The 7,572-nt window shown below is 40.1% G+C and overlaps 1 non-coding gene across 1 annotated transcript; it reads left to right on the top strand.

Annotated features, from left to right (window-relative positions):
• The first annotated feature begins 5,051 nt into the window (after positions 1-5,051).
• On the top strand, positions 5,052-5,157 carry LOC128283109 (small nucleolar RNA R71). Its single transcript, XR_008273451.1, has one exon. It is a non-coding gene; the product is annotated as a small nucleolar RNA R71 (small nucleolar RNA).
• Positions 5,158-7,572: the final 2,415 nt, after the last annotated feature.

Raw genomic sequence — 7,572 nt, 5'->3', positions numbered from 1 at the left:
AGATAATACCTCAATTTAGGAAAACAATCTAAAAAATTTTAGTTCTCAAAATATCAACTTATCATGCTCGATTCATTAAGGTCCTATAATTAAATAATCATGCATAATTCCCTTGGTCTAATTCACATATCAACAATAATTATAGATCAATCAGAATTCATTCTATCAATATTATGAGAAAACCACTTGAGCACAAGACCAAATTCAGAGATTTGAGAATAATGCAAAAAGTTAGGTTTCATGTTCACCCCCCCACACTTAAGATGTACATTGCCCTAAATGTACAAAGATAGATTATTCAAAATAAAGAAAATTATAAGAGGAAAGAAGGTGAAACTCCCTGTTATATGGATGTGGAGCTTGATTCTGAGGATGGAGTGTTCGGGGAAAGTGGTAGCTGCCATTGTTCTTGGCTAGATAAAGAAATTGGGTCGTTGAAATGGCACTCGTGAGGTATTGTTTCCCTTTTGTTTCCTCATTCCATAAAATATTCCTAGCAGCTTTGCTTGAAAGTCTGTAGAATCATCAAGAGTTTATTAAGAGTTAGTGTGGAAGAGAGCATAGTGGAATTACTTGTTAGAAATACCAGAAAATGGAAAAAGTAAAATTTACTAATATAGATATGTCTTTCAAAATAAAATAATAAAATTGAAATGAAAATCAAAAGAAAAATAAAAATAAAAATAAAAATAAAAAAGAATAAATAATAATAAAAAATAAATAGGAGGAGTCAATGATCCTCGTCGGTAGGGCCCTCAGGTGTAGTGCTGGAGTGGCGATGTGGAAGTGTTGGCACAACTGCTGCATTACGGCTTGTATATTGTCCATCTGTCAGTCCTGTCGCCGATCTCGCTCGTGGATCATCTTGAACTGTGTAGTGTAATACTGCTCGAAATGGGCGAGTCGGTCAGAAAGGTGTGCCAATGAAGCAGCCGCATAAGCTGGTCGTTCCTTAGGTGGTGTGGTAGAAGGCTCCTCATGCTGTGGGGGAACATCATCAGGGATATCCTCAAGATCCTCCTCATCAATGGCATGCGAGAGACAGTACTGAGGAGGATCGGTCCCACGTCGGCGCTCGATCATCCTCATGTGTAACATAGTTGTGATGTCCTGTGGGGACATTTGACCTATCAGGTAAGCGCTGATGACTGGGCCGCAGTGTTGAGGAGACCGAAGTGTCTGGAAAGGTGCGTCACGTAGGGGTCGATGGAGATCACTCCCTTCTTATGCCGCTCGGTCTGATGGCGAATGGCGAAAGCAATAAAGTATGTTAAGTCGATCACGTGTGCATTCGCCATGCACCATAAATAGTAGGCATCGTGGGTGGTGACGACGTTGGTGCTCTCTCTCCTTCTGGTCAAGGTGTGTGCCAATATGGCATGGAGATATCGTAGGAAAGGGGGGGAGAGCTGAGGCCTTTGAGCGGCTGGGGTCGTAGGTGGAAAAGAATGGTGCCAAAGCCTTCCAGCACAAGGAGGGGGAGATGTGGATATTGCGTGGGAGTGCATTCATGTCCTCCTCCTCTATAAACTTATCAGTGTAAAGTCCCAGAGCAACTCCAAACTCTGGGACACTCTTCGCATGAACTAAACCGCCTAATCGGAAGTGAATGGTGCCTAGGTCGTCATTATTCGTCATCACCACCTGTAAATGAAAAGTAGAGCATAATTCTAAAGTTAGCTCTAAATAAGTGGGCTCGGTAATAGCGAAGAACCGTTCCCATGGGTCTGTGGACAGGAGGGCGCGGATGGAGTCAGCGAGCTAGACTTGCTCTACGGCAACCCAGTCGATGCAGTGACCTGTGGTGATGGGTCGTGCGCGTAGTATCTGAAATAGCTCCTCCTGCGAAGCTTGTGGAAATTCAAGGAACGGGTGCCGAAGTTTGTCTGTAGCACGCACTGAGGAAGAACCCGGTCCCCTACGTCTCTTTGGGGATGGGACCGCGACCTTCTTTCCTCTTGATGATGAAATAATGTACCTGAAAATATATGAGCATTGATAGAATCCAAGATACATCAGTAGTTAAGCAAGAGGCCCAAAACTAGTATATGCTATTTAATGGCTTAAAAAATTCAAATATAGAAAATTCTAAGGTAAATTCTTTACCTGTCTAAAGTAAAATATTACAATATCTATGTAAAGCATGTAAAACACTAATGTAACAATACAAATTAGAAAAATAAATTTGAGAAAGTGAACTAAAGGCTGCTGTATGGAGTCACACAGGTGTGTTGATGTCAAGCACGGGCGTGTGACGCGGGGGTATAGCCGTGTGGAGGAAAAATTGAGGGTATAGAGAGGGGAAAGTGGGGATTAATGCAAGGGGAATGGATTTCAGGGTGGTTTGAGGGTTGGGGAATCGAGAATCTTGGGAATGGTGGCCGGAATAAGGATTAGGGAGTGGGGAAGAGGAGTTTTCAGCTAGGGTTTTGAAAAGGGGAAGAAGATGAATAGTGGTTTTTTATATAGGGAAGGGTCACACGGCCTAGGGCCACGCCCGTGTACTTTGAGGGTGAGCCCGTGTTTTTTGAAGTTTTCAATTTAGGTCATGCCCGGCTACTATCCCACGCCCGTGTGTCTTGGGCGTGTGTGGCACACGGCCATGTCGCACGGCCGTGCCTAGCTTTGTTCACTTTTTCCACGCCCGTGGATTGTTTTACACGGCTGAAGGGCACGGGCGTGTCACACGTCCTTGTCGAAAAAACAGAAACGAGCCTTATCCTTGGCACACCCATGGGTTTTCATTCCTACACCCGTGTTTTCCTATCAAGTTCACCTACAGCCATGTCGCTCGATCGTGGGGATTTATCGCACCCCATGTTTAGGGGAAATCATGTCCTACTTCAACATGGCCATCTCGCACGATCGTGTCTCTTCCCCTATTTGGCCACGGCTTTAGGCAAGCCAGTTTGCCTAGCCGTGTGTGCTAAAAAACTTTGCAATTTAAAGATTAAGTTAATTGATTCGAAGTGTGAGAAAATAAAAATAAAGAAATCAAAATATGTTAGTGCTCGGGTTGCCTCCCGAGAATCGCTTATTTATAGTCTAAGCTCGACTTACCTCTCTGTTTAATGATCATGGTGGTTCGAGGAGTTCATACTCCTCATTCCTATTGTCAATTTTAAAATAAGGTTTTAAACGAGTGTTGTTTACCTTAAAAGTGCCGAACTTAGGATGAATCACCTTCACTGTACCGAATGGAAAAATACAAAGTACCGTAAGAGGGATTTCCTCATTTGGTGTGGTAGGGACAATGTGAGGATCAACGGCATCTAGTAAGACTGTATCGCAGACCTGAAGTTGAATAGGAGAGGTATCGGGCTTGTTTTTGCATAGTTTCAGTTTATCATGTGTACTCGGTTTGTGTTCTCGCCATTCGTCTAGCTCCTCTATCCGTAGTCTTCGTTCTTCATGGACGTCTTTGTTCTCTTCATGATAATAGTGCACTGTCTCTGTTGTCTTTGTTTGAGGAAGTTCCTGCAAGGACGACTAAATATTAGTTTTATCATCGATAGTTTTTATAGCATTATCTTGAGTGTTAGAGGTTTTGACTGAGTCGCGTGCTTAGAGTGTTACTGCGTCATCACCTGCACGAAGTGTTAGCTCTCCTATGACTACATTAATAATGGTTCTGGCAGTTGCTAAAAATGGTTATCCTAAAATTAAAGGTACCTCATTATCCTCATCCATATCTAAGACAACGAAGTCTGATGGGTAAATAAATTTATCAATTTTAATGAGAACATCTTCAATAATACCCTTAGGAAATCTAACTGTTTTGTCAGCCAATTATATGCTCATCCTAGTCTGTTTGGGTTTACCGAGACCTAGTCATTTAAACATTTTATATGGCATAACATTTATACTTGCCCCTAAATCAGGTAAAGCATTATTCACAGATAGACTACCAATTAAGCAAGGAATTGTAAAACTCCCTAGATCTTTCAATTTGTTAGGTAGCTCATTCTTTAGAATAGCTGAGCAGACTGCATTGAGTTCCACATGTGATACAGCGTCTAATTTCCTTTTATTGCTAGAAGTTCCTTTAAGAATTTTACTGAGTTGGGCATCTGTGAAAGAACTTCAATAAATGGTAAGTTAATATGTAATTTCTTTAAGAGTTTGACAAACTTACCGAATGGTTCTTCTATTCTATCTTTTGTTATCGCTTTAGGATATGGCACACGAGGTTCATGATTTGTACTTACCTGTTTGGGATCATTATTGTTTACCTCTTCTCGTCCTTTGTTCATAATGTTGTCTTGCTGTATTTCTGGCTCAGCTGTAATGAATCCTTCCGTATCTTGAGTGCTAATTGCATTGAGGTGTTCCCTCAGATTAGGTTCAGTATTACTTGGTAGGTTACCTTGTGGTCATTCGGAGATTAGTTTGGACAGCTGGCCTATCTGAGTTTTGAGTCCTTGGATCGATGCTTGTTGATTCTTAAGTGCTGTCTCGATATTTTGGAAACGGGTTTCTATCACCGAGATGAATTTAGAAAGCATCTCTTCAAGGTTTGGTTTTTTCTCCTGTTGATAAGGTGGCTGTTGAAAACCATGAGGATTTTATGGCTTTGGATTTCCTTGACCTCCCCAGGAAAACTTTGGGTGGTTCCTCCAACCTGCATTATAAGTATTACTGTATGAGTTATTTTGAGATCTAAAGTTACTGTTACCCATATAATTAACTTGTTCCTCTTCGGTTGTGGGATTGAAGGATTGATATTCTGTATGCACACCTCCTACACTTGAGTCACACCTCATTACTGGATGTACCTGCTAGAACCAAGAAAACTATCAATCTTTTTATTGAGAAGTTCTACCTGATTTGAGAGCATGGTGACTTAATTGATGTTATAGACGTCGGTTGTTTTCATTGCCTTTGTCCTCATAACTTGCCACTGATAGTTATTCAGGGACATCTCCTCTATAAATTCATAGGCATCTTTCGGTGTTTTATTGTTGATGGTTTCGCCAACAGCTGCATCAATCATTTGATTTGTCGAGGGATTCACACAATTGTAGAACGTTTGAACTTGCAGCCAAAGCGGTAACCCATGGTGAGGGCACCTTCTCAGTAAGTCCTTGTATCTCTCCCATGCATCGTAAAGTGTTTCTAAATCCATCTGCACAAAAGAAGAGATATCATTATGCAATTTAGCCGTTTTAGCCAGCGAAAAATATTTTAGTAAAAATTCCTCGGTCATCTGTTCACAAGTAGTGATAGACCCTCATGGTAACGAGTTCAACCACTGTTTAGCTTTGTTTTCAGTGAAAAGGGAAATAACCGAAGACGAATGGCATCATCAGAAACGCCATTGATTTTGAATGTATCACAAAATTCAAGAAAATTTTCCAAGTGCGTGTTTGGATCCTCATCCTGCAAACCATCAAACTGAACAAACTGCTGTATCATCTGAATTGTGTTAGTTTTTAGTTTGAAATTATTCGCAGCAATAACAGGTCTTACTATACTAGACTCAGTTCCTGTTAAAGAAGGTTTAGCATAATCATACATAGTACGTGGAGCAGGATTTTGATTAGCTGCAATTGCAGGAGGCAGCTGATCACCTGGGTTTTCGGCCATCTCTTCGGTTGGGGGTTGAGTATCGTCTTCTCGCTCGTTCTCCGTGTATCGTAAACTACACCTTATTTCTCTTTGATTTTTTCAGATTTTACGATCGATTTCTTCGTCAAAGAGTAATGGTCCTGACGGGTTTCTTCTAGTCATAAACTATAAAAACCTGCCAAGAGAGAGAAAAAGTAAATTAATAAATAATAAAATAAAATAAAATTGCAAGAAAAATAAATGGCTAAAGTAATAAAAATTTAGTGTTCCTAATATTTCAGTTCCCTGGCAACGACGCCAAAAACTTGATCGCGTCATTCGTAACAAGTAATAAATATTTATAATGAAGATCAAACCTAGACTAACTATTATCACGACGAAAAGGCAAGCGCACCTATAGAGCAATAGTATAGTAATGGCAAGACCGGGATATCGTACCCAAGGGAACCAAAAGTACTAGTAATAACTATCTTTTTATTATCTAGCCTAAGAATAAAAGGGTTTGTTTTAATTAACTAATTGTTTAAACTAATTAACTGATTTAATTAAAGCAAAGAGAAAATTTGGAAAAAGACTTGAAGAAAAGCAATTGATGAAGACGACACCCAGGGAGGAATCCACCTAGATTTTACTTGTTATCTGACTCTGAACCAGACGATTTATTCACTTGATTTGATCCGTGAGACTCCCTAACCTATGTTATTATCCCTTTCGAGACTAATAAAGTCTAACCCTCAGTTGAATTAATCAAATTTTCTTTTTTAATTAAAACCCCTAGGAAAGCAGTAAATCACTCTATGGACTCCCATATTAGGTTTCACCCTAATTCGGTAAAATCTCGTAACCCTATTTCTAGGTGTTCGATCAACTCCGCTTAATTATGCCAAATCTACTCTTAGGCAGGGTCTATTCCTCCTCTGTATAAGCACATCAAATCATGAATTAATACTCAGAATATTAACTCAAGCATTAAGAACACATAATTAAGAACAAATCAAGTATTTATCATACAGTTCAGTTAATAATAACAAGATCCATCATAGGTTTTATCCCCCTTAGGTATTTAAGGGGTTTAGTTCATAATAAAATAAGAGTACATCTCAAAAGTATAAAAATAACAAAACATAAAGAAAACTCTAAAACCCCTGAAGGAATTTTGAGAGAGATCTTCAGTCTTGGAGTAGCTCCGGCTTTTGAGATGGATCGTCTGGCTTTCTTCAAGTAATTCCTGGTGTGTGGTTCTGTATTCCAGAAAAGTGCTAGAAAGAACGGCCGCTTTCTAGGTCACACTTAGGGTGTTTATATAGGCTTTGGATTGGCTTTTTTTTCTCCCTAAGTACCCTTTTCCGTGTAAAATATAACTCTTTGAAAAAGGGACACGCCCATGTGCCACGATCGTGTGACGTGATTACCAGGCCGTGTTCGATCTGTTGAATTACACACGGTCGTGTGGGCTCAATGGCCAGGTCATGTGAATTGTGAAAACCTTGGTCGACACCCCCAAAGGCCACGGGCGTGTGAGATGCCCGTATGGCAAGGCTTAGGCCGTGTCATCTTCTCAATTTGGTTCGTTTTGTCTCTTTTTAGCTCATTTTTGGCTTCTTTTGACTCTTTGTGCTCTCCTGTGTACAAAACATGAATTAACCGGATTAAGAGCACCAAAATCCACAAATCTAGTAATAAACATCCATAAATATGCTAAGTATTTGGGGTATAGATATGTATAATTTGGCGTTTATCACATGGGAACCCATAAACACTAAATGGGAAATAACCTTTCATGTATGAAACCAATGATATGAGGTTTCTATAAAATAAGATTCATCAAAGATTACAAATGCGTAGTCATGTTTTATTTCAAAAATTGATGACCATTAAGTATAGATGGTAGAAAGGGTAACCAAAGGCTTGCAAGATAGCCTATTAGGGTCCACATGGTTAGACACACGGACGTGTGTCTAGGCCGTGTGTGACACACGGTTCCTTCCCATGGGTATGGGCTAT

This window comes from Gossypium arboreum, chromosome 10, assembly GCF_025698485.1.
Source record: "Gossypium arboreum isolate Shixiya-1 chromosome 10, ASM2569848v2, whole genome shotgun sequence".
Classification (NCBI taxonomy): Eukaryota; Viridiplantae; Streptophyta; class Magnoliopsida; order Malvales; family Malvaceae; genus Gossypium; species Gossypium arboreum.
This window is presented reverse-complemented; position numbering and strand designations above follow the sequence as displayed.